This window comes from Pteropus vampyrus, unplaced genomic scaffold (genome assembly GCF_000151845.1).
Source record: "Pteropus vampyrus isolate Shadow unplaced genomic scaffold, Pvam_2.0 Scaffold208, whole genome shotgun sequence".
Lineage (NCBI taxonomy): Eukaryota > Metazoa > Chordata > Mammalia > Chiroptera > Pteropodidae > Pteropus > Pteropus vampyrus.
In genome coordinates this window covers 440954-457142 of record NW_011888989.1, presented here as the reverse complement: position 1 = coordinate 457142, position 16189 = coordinate 440954, and the positions used below count along the sequence as shown (strand labels likewise).

The window sequence follows — 16189 nt, the reverse complement described above, 5'->3', positions numbered from 1 at the left end:
TTCAGTATTTCCTGTAGTGCAGGCCTTGTAGTGGAGAATTCCCATAATTTTTGTATGTGTGGAGAGGTCTTAATTTCTCCTTCTCTTCTAAAGGAGAGCTTAGCTGGATACAGTACTCTTGGCTGGTATTTTCTTTCATTTAGTATTTTCAATATTTGATTCCACTCCTTTCTGGCTTGTAATGTAGTGCTGAAAAGTCTGCTGATAATCTAATGGTTTTTTCTTTATAAGTTATCATTTTCTTCTCCCTGGTGGCCCTCAGAATTCTATCTTTGTCATTGATTTTTGATAATTTTAATACAATGTGTCTTGGTGAAGCCCTTTTTGGGTTGAAATAATTGAGTGTTCTGTTGACTTCTTGAACTCCAAACTCCAGTGCATTCCTCAGATTTGAGAAATTCTTGTCAACTATTTGTCTGAAAATGCTTTCTAGTCCCTGCTCCTTTTTCTTGCCTATTATTCTTATGTTTTCTCTTCTGATGGTATCAGCTAGTTCTTGTATTTCTGCATTATTATTTTTTTCATTATTTATTATTATTATTATTTATGGCTACAGCACCTGGTTTTCCTAGGTGGTCTCCCATCAAAGTACTATCCAGGCCCAACCCTGCTTAGCTTCCAAGATCAGATATTAGGCTTATTCAGGGTGGCATGGCCATAGATCATGGACTGTGGCTCCACTGGGGCTCAAAAACAGGACTTTCTGCATGTAAAGCAGACGTGCTAACCATTACACTATGGAACCACTTCCTCCATCATTATTTTTCATTCTTCGGTTTCTCTTTTCTTCCTTCTGATTTATTTCTAGATTTTTGTCTTCCATATCACTGATATTTTCCAAACTTGCTATTTCATTTTTCAACTTCTGCAGTGTATTTTTTATCTCAAAAGATCTATTCTGTTTTTTTTTCTTTTTTTTGAGGGTTCCAATCTCTTTGCTCTGCTCATTTAGGTGTTTTTTTCAATTCCTGAAATTGTTGATATTACTCGTTTCGGAACTCACTGAGTTTTTTCAGAAGAATTTTTCATCCTGAATTCTCTGTCATTTAAGTTGCATTTCTATGTCTGTAAGCTTATTTTCTGAAGATTTTTTATTTTCTGAAATGCCTTGTCACCTTGGTTGTTCGTGGTGTTTAATGGACTATTTCTCCACTTGGGCATTAATGGAAATGTATTCTGTTGTTTTTCCAGAAAGAAGATTTATTATATAAAGGTCTCTCTTTAACTTGTTGCAAAGAAGGTGCTTTTCTTTTGATTTCTAGTAAGTGGTGTGTAAGCCTCTTGGATCCCTGTTTTATATAAAGCCTTAATAATGTCTTTTTTTTTTTGTAGATATTTAATCATGCTCGCTACCCTCATTCCTGTCAATGTTAGCAACAATTTTGTTAGCATTTGCTCTGATTCCCCTAGGGCTCAGGGTATTCTGTCTTGGAGGATATGGGGGAGGGTCTCTGGGTTGGGAGTTGGAGGCTGTAGCTCAGCCTCAGTTTTGCAATCATGACCGGTAAAAATCAAATGTTTCTGTGCTGTCCTGGTTCTCTTCTTTCTGCCCTGATGACTGGGTCATGCCGCAGGTTGGATGGAGCTTACAGCACTCCTAGGTAGGGTTATTCAGGGATATCACTGCACCTTCTCTTCTCCCCATCTTCCTGCAGGGAGCTCTGGCACCTGTGAGAGGCAACTTCTTTATTTCTTTCAGTCCACCGCCCGACACCCTGGGTTCAGACCTGTTGTAGCTCTTATGAGCAGATCCCATGCTCAGACGTACTGGTGTGCAGTTTGGGTGTTTTTTGTTGATTTTTAGATGTTCAGCTCATTGCTGTTACAAGGCAAGAGATGTGGGGATGTCTCTCAGTTTGCCATGTTTCTCCAAACTTCTGTTATAGTTTTTAAGAAAGTGTGCTAAATGTCATGAATATTAATACTCTGAATTAATACTCTGACATCAGTATCATGATGCAGTAGTAACACCCGTTTATTTCTCCTCTAAAATTTACAACAAATAGGACCACTATAATTTAATGCAAGATCCTTACTCAACACACAAAAATGCCTGAGAGATCCATGCATTGAACTTTCTGAAGGTGAGTGTATTGTAATGAGTAGAGCAGGTGGGAAAAGGGGAAGGGAAGAGACAGGGACAATGGCAGCATCCTGGTGTCAGTTGCAGTCTCAGCTGATGTGTTAGTGATGGAGGAGTTGGAAGACAGCCCTCCCCATAGCAGCCCAGAGGGTAGGAGGAACAGAAGCAAAATTCTGGCCTGGGTAGCCAGCATACACTGTGGCTAAACCCAGAGACCAGTTGTGATGCAGCAGTGTGGCACCTGTAGACTAACAGCTGCCATTAACTTTAAGAAGCCATGCCACAGTCTTATAAACCCACCCCTCCCTGCCCTCTCATCACCCCCACTTTCAGCAGAACTGGTAGAGGTAGAATTCCAAAGAGGCAGTGGAGATACCTTAGATAGCACTTCATGGCTGGTAGCCTCTGATTACAAGGAGTCAGCAGCAAGAACTCACATTGCCCAAACACTCATTGCCCAAACACTCATTGCCCACCACATTGCACCATAGAGATGGTACAATGAGGCTGAAATGACTTGAACACACAGGAGATGCTCACCACCTTAGGGAATATGGGGCATTTTCCCAACCAATGTGAAACTTCCCCACCAATATCCTAGAGGTGTCCCAATATCCTAGAGGTGTCAGTAGTGCAGGTAATGTAATGTAAAACAAAAACTTGCACTATATCACCATTTATTGGAAAACAAAAGAAAGATCTGCTGAATTGTTAAGAGCAAAACAGTACTTAAAAAAGAAAAAAAAAATTACTACTCAAATGTCCAAGCTGAGGAACAATCCATCAAGTACCATGAATAACCAAGGTAACAATGTAGCTCAGAAAGAATGTGAAATCACCAGAAACCAAAATCAAAGACATTGAAGACTGTGATTGAATAGAAAATTCAAGATTGCACTCATGAAAAAGCTCAACGAGATAACAAGAAAACTCAGAAAGGCAGTTAAATCACCTCAAAAATAATATCACTGAACAAAAAGGACTACTTTACTCTTCAGAGACTGAAACTATGAAAAAGAACCAAACAAATTCTGGAGCTGAAGAACTCAATAAATGAGATAAAGAATGCATTAGAGAACATTGGAAACAGAGCAGATCAGATAGAAAAGAAAATTAGCAAGCTTTAAGATAGAAGTCTAGAAATGACTCAGATGGAAGAAGAGAGAAAACTGACAATTAACCCATGTCCCGTTTGCCCCGAGAATACTCACCAGCCGCACTTGCAGCTGCAGCATTTACTCTGAGATAATTTGCAGATTACAGTCCTAATCTTACCCCCGAAGTTTACCACGAAATCTCTCTCTTTTATTATTACTTTTGCATTGCTCTAGATATTGATAATCTTTGGAAACGAATGACATCATTCTATTATAGTATTCTGCTTTTAGTAGTGGTATTTCCATTTACAAAATATAGTAATTCTCGATCACTGATAATGTTGAATCCTAGAAAACGCAGTGTTCCCAAATGTGATGTTAACACCATTCTCGAACAGTTGTTAGTCAAAGATTCATTTGACAAATCTGATTTTTCTGAAATAGAATATTCTGATGATTTTTCAGATAGTGCTTTGGAAGACTATACAGCCAAGCATCACTCCGATTTGGAATTTGATGGAAAAAGCCCTACATCAGCTGACTCAGGTTATGCTCTGAAATGGTCAACTCATGAGTCCATGTCAAAGGTATGGCTTTACCGACACACCTGGCAGAAAAGTTGATGTCAGTGATACCACTGACCCACTGCAGTATTTTGAACTGTTCTTTACTGAGTAATTGATTTCAAAACTTACCAGTGATATGAATGCCCAAGCTGCTTTGTTGGCTTCAAAGCCACCTAGTCTGAAAGGATTTTTGCAAATGGATAAACAGAAAGACACTAACAATGATGAACTGATGAACTGAAAGTCTTTTTTGCAATAATGTTACTGCAAGATATTGTGCAGAAACCTGAGCTGGAGATGTTTTGGTTGACAAGGCCTCTTTTGGATATACCTTATTTCAGGCAAATTATGATTGAAAGAGTTTTACTTTTGCTTTGGCACTTGCATTTTGTCAACAATTCTTGCGTATCCGCTGGTCAAACAAGGCCCAGATATCATTGCAGAAGATCAAACCTGTGTTCAACTTTCTTGTAGATAAGTTTTCAACTGTATATACTCCAAACAAAAACAATGCAGTCGATGAATCACTGATGCTTTTCAAGGGGCAGTTAGCTATGAAGCAGTACATCCCGAAGAAATGAGCATAATTTGGTCTCAGGCTATATGTACTTTGTGAAAGCAAATCTGATTATGAGTGGAATGTGCTTGTTCACACAGGGCCCAGTATGAATTTGAAAAGATTCAGCTGATGGTCTGATCGTACATTATTCTTACCTTGGTTCTTACCTTCTTGGCCAAGGATATTGTGTCTTCCTTGATAACTTTTATACATCTCCCATGCTTTTCAGAGAATTACATCAAAACAGGACTGATGTAGTTGGGACAGCTTGTTTGAACTGAAAACATATGCCAAATGATCTGAAAAAAAGGATTGCAAAGGGGACGACTGTTGCCAGATTCTGTGGTGAACTTATGGCACTGATATGGTGTGACAAGAAGGAGGAGACAATGTTGTCAACATTCCACAATGATACTGTGATTGAAGTATACAATAGAAATGGAAAGAAAACTAAGAAGCTATGGGTCATTGTGGATTATAGCAAGACTATGGGAGCGGTGGACTCAGCTGATCAGATGCTTATTTCTTATCCAAATGAGCACAAAGGCACAAGTTTTGGTATAAGAAATTCATTCACCACCTTCTAAACATTACAGTGCTGAATTCCAACATCCTGTTCAAGAAGGTCAATCCTGAGCACACAATCAGCCATGTAAACTTCATACTGACGTTGATTGAAAGAATGTTGGAAAAGCATTACAAGCCAGGACAGCAACATCTTCGAGGTAGTCCATGCTCTGATGAAGTCACACCTCTTCACCTGTCTGGAAGACATTTCCCCAAGAGTATATCACCAACATCAGGGAAACAGAATCCAACTGGTCACTGCAAAGTTTGTTGCTTGCACAATGACAAGGACGCTAAGAAGATCTGGAGAGAAATATGATAGTTTTGTGTGGAATGTGGTGATCCACTTTGTGTTGTTCCGTGCTTTGAAATTTACCTAACACAAAAAATTATTAAATACTGATCATCATATACAGTTCTGTTACACTAGAATTAGAGACAAGTTCTGTTTATAAATAACTCCAAGAACAGTTTTTATATTTTATTTTCACATTGAAATCCAGTCAGATTTGCTTCAGCCTCGAAGAGCATGTTTATGTAAAATTAAATTAATGCTGATAGTGAGCTACACTTTTTTTTCCAAATCGGAAATCGGTTAAAAAATATTAAAGAACTCTACAAGAACTACCTGACTCCATTAGAAAGAACAACATAAGAATAATGGATATACCAGAAGGAGAAGGGAGGGAGAAGGGAACACAGAGCTTATTTAAACAATTAATAGATGAGAACTTCCCAAACTTATAGAAAGATGTAGACCCTAGAATCTAAGAAGCTAACAGAAGATCTAATTATCTTAATTTGATAAGACCTTCTCCAAGGAATATTAGATTAAAACTTGTAAAAGTTATTGACAAATTTGCCTATGAAGCCATCTGGTCCAGGACTTTCGTTTTTTGGGCTGTTTTTGAATACTGATTCAATTTCATTGGTGGTAATCAGTCAGTTTAGATTTTCTGTTTCTTCTTGACTCAGTCTTGGGAGATTGTGTGTTTCTAGGAGTGTATCCATTTCTTCCAGATTGTCCAATTTGTTGGCATATAATTGCTCGCAGTATTTTCTTATGATCCTTTGTATTTCTGTGGAGATCATAGTTATTTCTCCTCTTTTGATTCTGACTTTATTGATTTGAGTCTTCTCTCTTTTTTTCCTTGATGGCTTCGTAGGCGAATTTTAACAAGCAGTCAAAAAAGAATTAACACCTAATTCTTCCCAAACAATTCCAAAAAGTTCATGAAGAGGGAAGCCTCTCAAACTCCTTTTATGAGGCATCTGTTTCCTTGATTCCAAAACCAGAAAAAGACATTATAAAAAAAAGAAAAATGTAAGTCAATATCTCTTAAGCACATTGATGTAAAAATCCTCAACAAAATGTTAGCAAATGGAATTCAGCGATATATTAAAAATATCATACACCATGATCAAATTGGATTTATTCCTGGGATGCAAGGTTGGTACAATATCTGCAAATTAATTAATGTGATACACCACATTAACAAATCAAAAGATAAAACCATATGATCATATCAATAGATGCAGAAAAAGCATTCAACGAAATCCAGCATCCATTTATGATAAAAACTCTCAGCAAAGTAGGAATAGAAGAAACATACCTCAACATATAAAAGGCCATATATGACAAACCTACAACTAACATCATACTCAATGGGGAAAGGACAAAAGCATTTTCCTTAAGATCAAGAACAAGATAAGGATGTCCACTTTCACCACTCCTCTTTAACATTGTATTGCAAGTCTTAGCCACAGCAATAAGACAACAAAGAGAAATAAAAGACATCTGAACTGGAAAGGAAGAAGTAAAACTCTTGTTATTTGCTGCTGCCATGATACTATATAGAGAGGACCCTAAAGATTCCACCAAAAAAATGTTAGAACTGATCAGTGAATTCAGTAAAGTAGCAGGTTACAATATGAATATTCAGAAATCAGTGGCATTTTTATACACCAATGATGAACTTCCATTAAGAGAAATTAAGAAAACAATCCTATTTACAATTGCATCAAAAACTATAAAATGCTTGGGAATCAAATTAACCAAAGAGGTAAAAGACCTGTTCTCAGGAAATTATGTCATTGAAAAAAGAAATTGAAGAAGGTACAAATAAATGAAAGCATATACCATGATAATAGGTAGGAAGAATCAACATGATTAAAATGGCCATACTACCTAAAGCAAACTATAGATTCAATGCAATCTCTATCAAAATACCAATGGCATTTTTCAAAGAGCTAGAACAAATAATCCTAAAATTTATATGGAGCCATAAAAAAACAAAGTTGGAGGTATCACATTACCTGATATCAAACTATACTACTAAGGCTACAGTAATCAAAATAGCATGGTACTGGCATAAAAAAAAAAAACAGAAACATTGATCAATGGAACAGAATAGAGAGCCCAGAAATAAATACATGCTTATACTCTCACTTAATATATGACAAAGAAAGTAAAAATATACAGTGGAGTAAAGACAGTCTCTTCAATAAATGGTGTTTGGAAAATTGGACAGATACATGCGAAAAAAAAGAAAGGAAGGAAGGAAGGAAGGAAGGAAGGAAGGAAGGAAGGAAGGAAGGAAGGAAGGAAGGAAGGAAGAAAGACAGACAGACAGACAGACAGACAGAAAGAAAGAAAGAAAGAAAGAAACTGGAATACATTCTTACGCTGCATACAAGAATAGACTCAAATGGATTAAAGACTTAAATGTAAGACCCCAAACCATAAAAATTCTAGAAGAAAACATAGGCAGTAAACTCTCTGATATTACTAACAGGAATTTCTTTTCAGATATATCTCCCTGGGCAAGGGAAACAAAAGAAAAAATAAACAAGTGGGATTACATCAAACTAAAAAGGTTTTGTACAGCAAAGGAAACCATCAACAAACCAAAGAGACAACCAACTATTTGGGAGAAGATATTCACTAATGATACATCTGATAAGGGATTAATATTCAAAATATGTAAAGAACTCATACAACTCAACAACAAAAACAAACAAATAAACAATCTAATTAAAAAATGTGCAGAAGACTTGAACATCTACTTCTCCAAAGAGGAAATACCAATGGCTAATAGATATATGAAAAGATGCTCAAGGTTGCTAACCATCAGAGAAATGCAAATTAAAACCACAGTGAGATATCACTTTACACCTGTCAGAATGGCTATCATCAATAAATCAAAGAACAACAGTGTTGGTGAGGATATGGAGAAAAGGGAACCCTCATACATTATTGGTGGGATTGCAAATTGGTACAGTTGCTATGGAAAACAATATAGAGGTTTCTCAAAAAATTAAAAATGGGTCTACATTTTGACCCAGCAATTGCACTTCTTGGTATTTATCCAAAGAAAACTAAAACAAAAATTTGCAAAGATCTGTGCACACCTATGTTCATGGCAGCACAATTTACAAAGGACAAGATATGGAAGCAACCTGAATGCCCATCAACAGAAGCTATGGTTCATATATACAGTGAAATATTACTCAGCCATAAAAACAAAACAAAACAAAACACGAAATACTACCCTTTGCAATGACATGGATGGACCTAGAGGTTATTATGCTGAGTGAAATAAGTCAGACAGAGAAAGATAAATACCATATGATTTCACTTATATGAGGAATCTAAGGAACAAAAAGGACAAACTAATCAAAACAGACACACAAATATTGATGACAATGGTGATAGCTAGAGGAGAGGGGTTTTGGGGTGGGGCTGGGAGAATGGGATGAAGGATTAAAGAAGTACAAATTAGCAGTTGATAGATGGTCACAGGATTGGGAAGTATGGCATAGGGAATGCAATTAGCATTAATGTAATGGCTGGGTGGGAAGCCAGAAGAGAGAAAGAGCAATTAGGGGGATCGTTTTTATAAACTATATAAATGTCTAACCAATGTATTATATACTTGAAACTAATAATAATAATAAAAAAAACTTAATGACATAGAAAGACTTCTCATGGCAGCCAGTGGAAAAGAAGATTGTACCCTATAAAGGAAACCCCATCATATCGTCATAGGATTTTTCAGGAGAAACTACAAACTAGGAGAGAACAAAATGAAATATTCAAAATAATGAAAGGAGAAGTCACTAGCCAAGAATCATATATCCAGCAAAGTTATCCTCTAGATATGAAGGAGAAATAAAGGCTACCCAGACAAAGAAAAGCTGAGGGGATTTACCACCAGGAGATCTGCATCACAATAAATGTTGAAAGGAGATCTTTTGCTGGAAAAAAAAAAAAAAGATAAAAGTATGCAAAACTTTGAGTAAGATGACAAATACACAGAAGCAGGAAATTACAATCCTACTTCAGAATAGGGTAATAAACAATTATAATATAAAAGTTAAATGAGGAAAAGCATTTTAAAAAGATTATAAATCTGTAATTTAGAAATCAATTCACATAAATTGATTTAGAAATCAATTCACACAATTCGCATAAAATGATTGATTTATAACAATAAAACATAAAAAGGGTGAAGAAAAATGACTAAATGTACACAGGTATTAAATAAAGGTAGGATACATTAAAAAAAGGATTAATATATGTGTGACTTTTATTTATATGTTCTTAATGGTAATCACAAGGCAAAACCCTAGAGCTGAGACATTTAACATCATAGGAAACTGCCAAACTAAAATAACAGACAGAAACAGAAGAGAAAAGAAACAATGGAGAAAATGAGAAACTGAACTTACAAATCAAAAGGCACAGAGTAGTAGGATAAATTAAAAAAGAAGCCCCAACTGTATGTTGCCTTCAGGAGACCCATTTCTGCTACAAAGGAAAACACTGGCTCTAAGTACAGGGGTGGAAGATAATACTCCAAGCATATGGTATCCAGAGAAAGGTGGGTATAGCCATATTTATATCAGACAAAATAGATTTCATGATAAAAAAGTAACAAAAGATAAAGATAGACATTTTATAATGATAAAGGAGACAATTCATCACGATGACATAACACATCAATATACATGCAACCAACCTGGGAGCACCAAAATATATAAAGCAATGACTAACAGACCTAAAGGGAGAAACTGACAAAAATATAATTAGAAGAGGTTCTTACATTTTTTTTTTTTAATAGTAGGGGATCCTAATACCTCATTGACTGTAATGGATAGACCATTCAAACAGAAAGTCACTAAGGAAAAATAAACTTCAACAACATATTATACCAAATGAACATAATCAATATTTATATAACTTTCCATTCCAAAATTACAGAATATACATTCTTCTCAAGTGTACGCAGGGAACACTCTCAAGGATATATCATTTGTTGTGACAGAAAACTAATTGTAGTAAATGTAAAAAGGTACAATCATATTAAGAATATTTTCCAAACACAATGGTATGAAAAAGAAAATTAGTTAGAAGAAAGCTAGAAAGACCACAAATGTGTGGAGATAAAATACCATGCTGTGAACAACTATTGGGTCAAAAAGGAAATAAAAGAGCTCAAAGAGACATAAAGATAAATGCCAATGAATATCAACATTTTGGTATGTAGCAAAAGTGGTATTAGGAGGGAAGATTATAGATTTAAGGGCTACCTCAAGAAACAAGAAAAATCTCAAATAAATAATCCAACTTTACATATGAAAGAACTAGAAGAAGTGAAGTCAGAAAAAATGGTGGAGTGAGGGATCTCCCCAGATCTCTCCCCTTGAAACAACAATAAGCTGAACATCTAAAACTCAACAAAAAACACAAAAACTTCAAACCAGCACGTCTAAGCATGGGGTCTACATATAAGAGCTACCACAGGTCAGACTCCTGGAGACTGGCGGTAGTCAAAGAGAAACAAAGAAACTGCCTCTTGCGGCCTCAGCTCCCTGCAGGAGGATGGAGAGAGGAGAAGATGTGGCAGTTTCCCTAAACAACGCTGCCTGGGAGAGTTGTGAGCTCTACGCAGTGGTAGTGCATAGGAATGAAGGCAGAAAGCAGAGAAGTAGGGATGACAGAGAAGTGGGGAAAGCAGAGAAAAAACAGTTGATTGATACACGCCATAGTTGCAAAACATGAGTCTGTGCCACAGCCCGTATTCCCCAACCCAGAGAGCACCTCGCCCTACATGCTCCAAGATCGAATACTGTGGAGGCCCAGGGCAAAATGAATAAATGCTACCAAAAATGTCTCTAACACTGACAGGGGGTAGTGAGCATGATTGAATAGCTATAAGAAAAATAAAAGGCATTATTAAGACTTTATATAAAGCAGGGATCCAAGAGGCTTACATGCCAACTACTGGAAACCAAAAGAAAAATAGCATCTTTGCAATAGATTGAAGAGAAATTTTTATATAATAAATATTACTTCTGGGAAAAAAGCAGAATACAGTTCTATTGATACTCAGGTTGAGAAATAGTCCATTAAACACCACGAACAACCAAGGTGACCAGGCATCTCAGAAAGAAAGAAAAAAATCTCCAGAAAATAATCTTACAGACGTAGAAATGTGGGAATTAAATGACAGAGAATTTAGGATGGTACTTCTGAAAAAATCTCAACGACATCCAAAATAATTCCTATCAACAATTTCAGGAATTGAAAAACCACCTAGATCACCAGAATCAGTTTTTTAGCAAGGAGTTGAAACCCTGAGAAAGACCAAATAGAACTTCTGGAGATTAAGAACACACTGAAAGATGAAAAATGAAGTAGCAAGCTTGAGAAAGAGAGCTGACTATTGGAGGAAAGGATCAGTGATATAGAAGACAGAAATCTAGAAATAAATCGGAAGGAGGAAGAGAGAAATCGAAGAATGAAAAATAATGAAGGAGAAATACAAGAACTAGCTGTACTTTCAGGAGAGGAAACATAAGAATAATGGGCATTATTGAAGGTGAGGAAAAGGAGCAGAGACTAGAAAGCATTTTCAGACAAATAGTTGACGAGACTTTCCCAAATCTAAGGAATGAGCTAGAGCTTGGAGTTCAAGAAGTCAAAAGAACACCCAATTATCTCAACCCAAAAAGGCCTTCACCAAGACACATTGTATTAAAGTATTCAAAAATCAACAACAAAGACAAAATTCTCATGGCATCTAAGGAAAAGAAAGCAGTAACCTATAAAGAAAACCCATTAGTTGATTATTGGACTTCTCAGCACTACCTCACAAGCCAGAAAGGAGTGTAATCAAGTATTCAAACTTTCAGATGAAAGGAACTACCAGTCTATAATAATGTATCTAGCAAAGCTCTCCTTTAGATATGAAGGAGAAATTAAGACCTTTTCAGACATACAAAAATTGAGGAAATTCTCCACTACAAGGCCTGTATTACGGGAAATACTGAAAGGGATCAGCTCACCTAAAACAAAATGACAAAAAAAAGATACATAACTAGGAGTAAGGCGACTAGCAAGCAGATAGAAGCAGAGAGTGCAACCCTTACTAAGAAAGGGGCATTATAAGCTTACAAAATAAGAGATTTGCTATAGCAAGAAAATAATGAACGCTAGGCATACATGGGAACAAATTGAGACAACAATGACTGAAAAGGAGAGGATTCAAAGATCCAAATTTGCAAAGAGAAATGGAGATAAGGCACATGCAGAAGATAATGGAAAAGTGTTTATATATATCTATATAACTATTTTTTTCATATTCATAATCATAGCCACACACCAAAGATTTAGAACTGAAGTATATAACATAAAACAGGAAGGACCAGAAGGAAAACCCACAAAATCCAAGAACATCAACAACAACAACAACAAAATACACACAAAAACAAGAAAGAATGGAAACACTGAGCTGCCAGAAAGCAAAAGATAAAATGGCTATAAGAAGACATCATAATCCAATAATCGCCCTAAATGTAAATGGACTGAATTCACCAACACAAAGGCACAGAATTGTAGATTGGATCAAAAAACAAAACTCACTCATATGCTGCCTCCAGGAGACACATCTCAGTTCCAAAGACAAATATAGGCTCAAAGTGAAAGGGTGTAAAATGATATTTCAAGAAAATGGCATTCAGAGAAGAGCGAGAGTAGCAGTATTAATATAAGACAAAATAGACTTCAAAATAAAAAAGGTAAAGAAAGGTACTGAGAGACACTTCATAATGATAAAGAGAATCATGCACCAAGAAGATGTAAGACTTATTTTAATATCTATATTCCTAATCAGGGAGACTCAAAATATATAAAGCAATTATTAACATAATTAAAGGGAGAAACAAAACAAAACAGTATCATAATAGGGGACCTAAATACCCCACTGTCAGAACTAGATCATCCAAACAGAAAATGTATAAGGAAATAACATCCTTAAATGACACATTAGATCAACTAGACATAATTGACATATACAGAACCTTCCATCCCAAAACAGCTTCTTATACATTCCTCTCTAGTGCACGTGGAACATTCTCAAGGATTGACCACATACTGGGACACAGAGATTGACGCAACAAATATAAAAAAGTTAAAACCATACCAAACATATTCTTTGATCATAATATTTTGAAGCTGGAGATCAACTGAAAAAAGAAAATAGGATGAACCTCAAATATATAGAGATTAAACAACATGCTACTGAAGAATAACTGGGTCAGAGAAGAAATAAAAAGAGAGATCAAGCCATAAATAGAGATGAATGATAATGATAGTAGAACATCTCAAAACTTTTGGGACACATCAAAAGTGATAATAAGAGGAAAGTTCATATCATTACAGGCCTATCTCCAAAAACAAGAATGAGCCCAAATAACCAACCTAACGCTTCATCTAAAAAATCTAGAAAAGGAAGAACAAATGAGGCCTAAAGTCAGCAGAAGGAAAGAAATAATTAGCATTAGAGAAGAAATAAATGAAATTGAAAACAACAACAAAAAACAATAGAAAAAATAAATGCAACAAAAATAAATGCAATAAAATTAACAAATCCCTGGGTAGACTCACTAAAGAAAAAAGAGAAAGGACACAAATAAACAAAATCATGGAAGAAAGAGGAGAAATTAAACAGAGACCACAGAGATTAAAAGAATCATAACAGCATATTATAAAAAAGTATATAACATCAAATTTAATAACCTAGAAGAAATGCACACATACTTAGAAAGATACAACCTTCCTAGACTGAATCAAGAAGACCTGGAAAATCTAAATAGAATGATCAGCAGTATGAAAATTGAAGCAAGCAAAAAGTAAAACTTCAGGACCAGATCGCTTCACCAGTGAATTCTACCAAACAGTCAAAGAAGTTTTTATACCTATTCTGATCAAATACTTCCATAAAATTGAAGAGGAGACAATACTTCTTAACTCATTTTATGAGGCCAATATTATCACCCTGATACCAAAACCTGGTAATGATAACACAAAAAAAGAAAACTACAGACCAATATCTCTCATGAACTCAGTTGCAAAAATCCCAAATAATGACCAAATACAGCAACATATTAAAAAGATTATACACCACGATCAAGTGGGCTTCATCCCAGGGGCACAGGGTTGGTTCAACATATGCAAATCAATTAATGTGATACACCACATAAACAAATTAAAAAATAAGAATCATATGATCATATATAGATGCAAAAAAAGTCTTTGACAAGATACAGCATACATTTATTATCCAAACGTTTGACAAAATTGGTATAAAAAGAAAGTATCTTAACATGATAAAAGCCATATATGACACTCAGTCAACTCTATACTAATGGTGAAAAAATAAAAACCTTCCCTCTAAGATCAGGAACAAGGCAAGGCTATCCACTATCGCCACTGTTATTCAATATAACATTAGAGATCCAAGAGAGTGCAAGCGGGCAAGAGAAAGACATAAAAGGCATCCAAACAGGAAACGAAGAAGTTAAACTGTCACTATTTGTGGATGACATGATTCTTTATATAGAAAACTCTAAAGACTCCACAAGAACACTACTAGAAGTAATAAGCAAATATAGTAAAGTTTCTGGATACAAAGTCAATGTTTAATAATCCATAGCATTTTTATACTCTAATAGTGAATTGTCAGAAAAGGAAATGGAAAAAATACTTCCTTTTGCAATTGCAACAAAAAGAATAAAATACCTAGGATTAAATCTAACAAAACATGTGAAAGACCTATATAATGAAAACTATAACACTCTATTAAAATAAATCAAAGAAGATACAAAGAAATGGAAAGATATTCCGTGTTCTTGGATTTGAAGAATCAACATAGTTAAAATGACCATATTACCTAAAGCATTGTACAGATTTAATGCAATCCCCACCAAAATCCCATCACCATTTTTTTTAAAAAAGGAACAAAAAATCATCAGATTGGTATGGAAACACAAAAGACCCCAAACCACCAAAGCCATCCTGAGAAAAAAAACAAGGCTGGAGGCATCACTCTGCTCGATTTCAAATGATTCTACAAAGTGACAATAATGATAACGGCATGATATTGGCAGAAAAACAGACACGCGGACCAGTAGAACAGAATAGAGAGTTCAGAAGTAAATCCATATTTACATGGGCAAATAATTTTCGACAAAAAAGCCAAAAACAAAAAGCGGAAACAGGAATGCCTCTTCATTTGATGTGCTGGGAAAATTGGAAGGCCCCATGCAAAAGAATGAATCTAGACTGTTGTCTATTACCATACATCAAAATTAACTCTAAATTGATTAAGGACCTGAATATAAGACCATGATCAATAAAATGTATGGGAAGAAAACATAGAAACTAAACTCAAGGACCTTGGACTTAAAGAGGATTTTATAAATGTATAATAAATGATTGGTACTACATCAAATGAAAAAGCTTCTGCTCAGCAAAAGAGATTGTCAAAAGGTACAGAGACAACCATCCAAATGGGAAAATATATTTGCAAGCAACACCTCTGATAAGGGCCTAATATCCAAAATATACAAAAAACTCATACAACTCAATAACGACAAAAAAACAAATGATCCAATCAAAAAATGGGCAGAGAACCTGAACAGACACTTCTCCCTAGAGGACACACAAATGGCCAACAAATATATGAAAAGATGCTCAACATTGCTAGTTATTAGGGAAATGCAAATGAAAACCACAATGAGATGCCATCTCACACCTTTTAGAATAGCTATAATCAATAGGACAAGTAATAACAAATGCTGGAGAGGATGTGGAGAAAAAGGAACCCTCATACACTTCTGGTGGGACTGCGAATTGGTACAGCCACTATGGGAAACAGTATGGAGGGTCCTCAAAGAACTACGCATTGATCTACCATATGATCCAGCGATCAGTCTACTGAGTATTTACTCCAAAGACTTGAAAATCTATATT

At 35.5% G+C, this 16189-nt stretch overlaps 1 protein-coding gene and 1 pseudogene across 1 annotated transcript in view; both read right to left on the bottom strand.

Moving 5' to 3' along the window:
* Positions 1-16189, bottom strand: part of HECW1 (HECT, C2 and WW domain containing E3 ubiquitin protein ligase 1) — a 483256-nt gene that overhangs the window by 83525 nt on the left and 383542 nt on the right. The window lies entirely within an intron of this gene.
* On the bottom strand, positions 548-663 carry LOC111747058 (annotated as a pseudogene).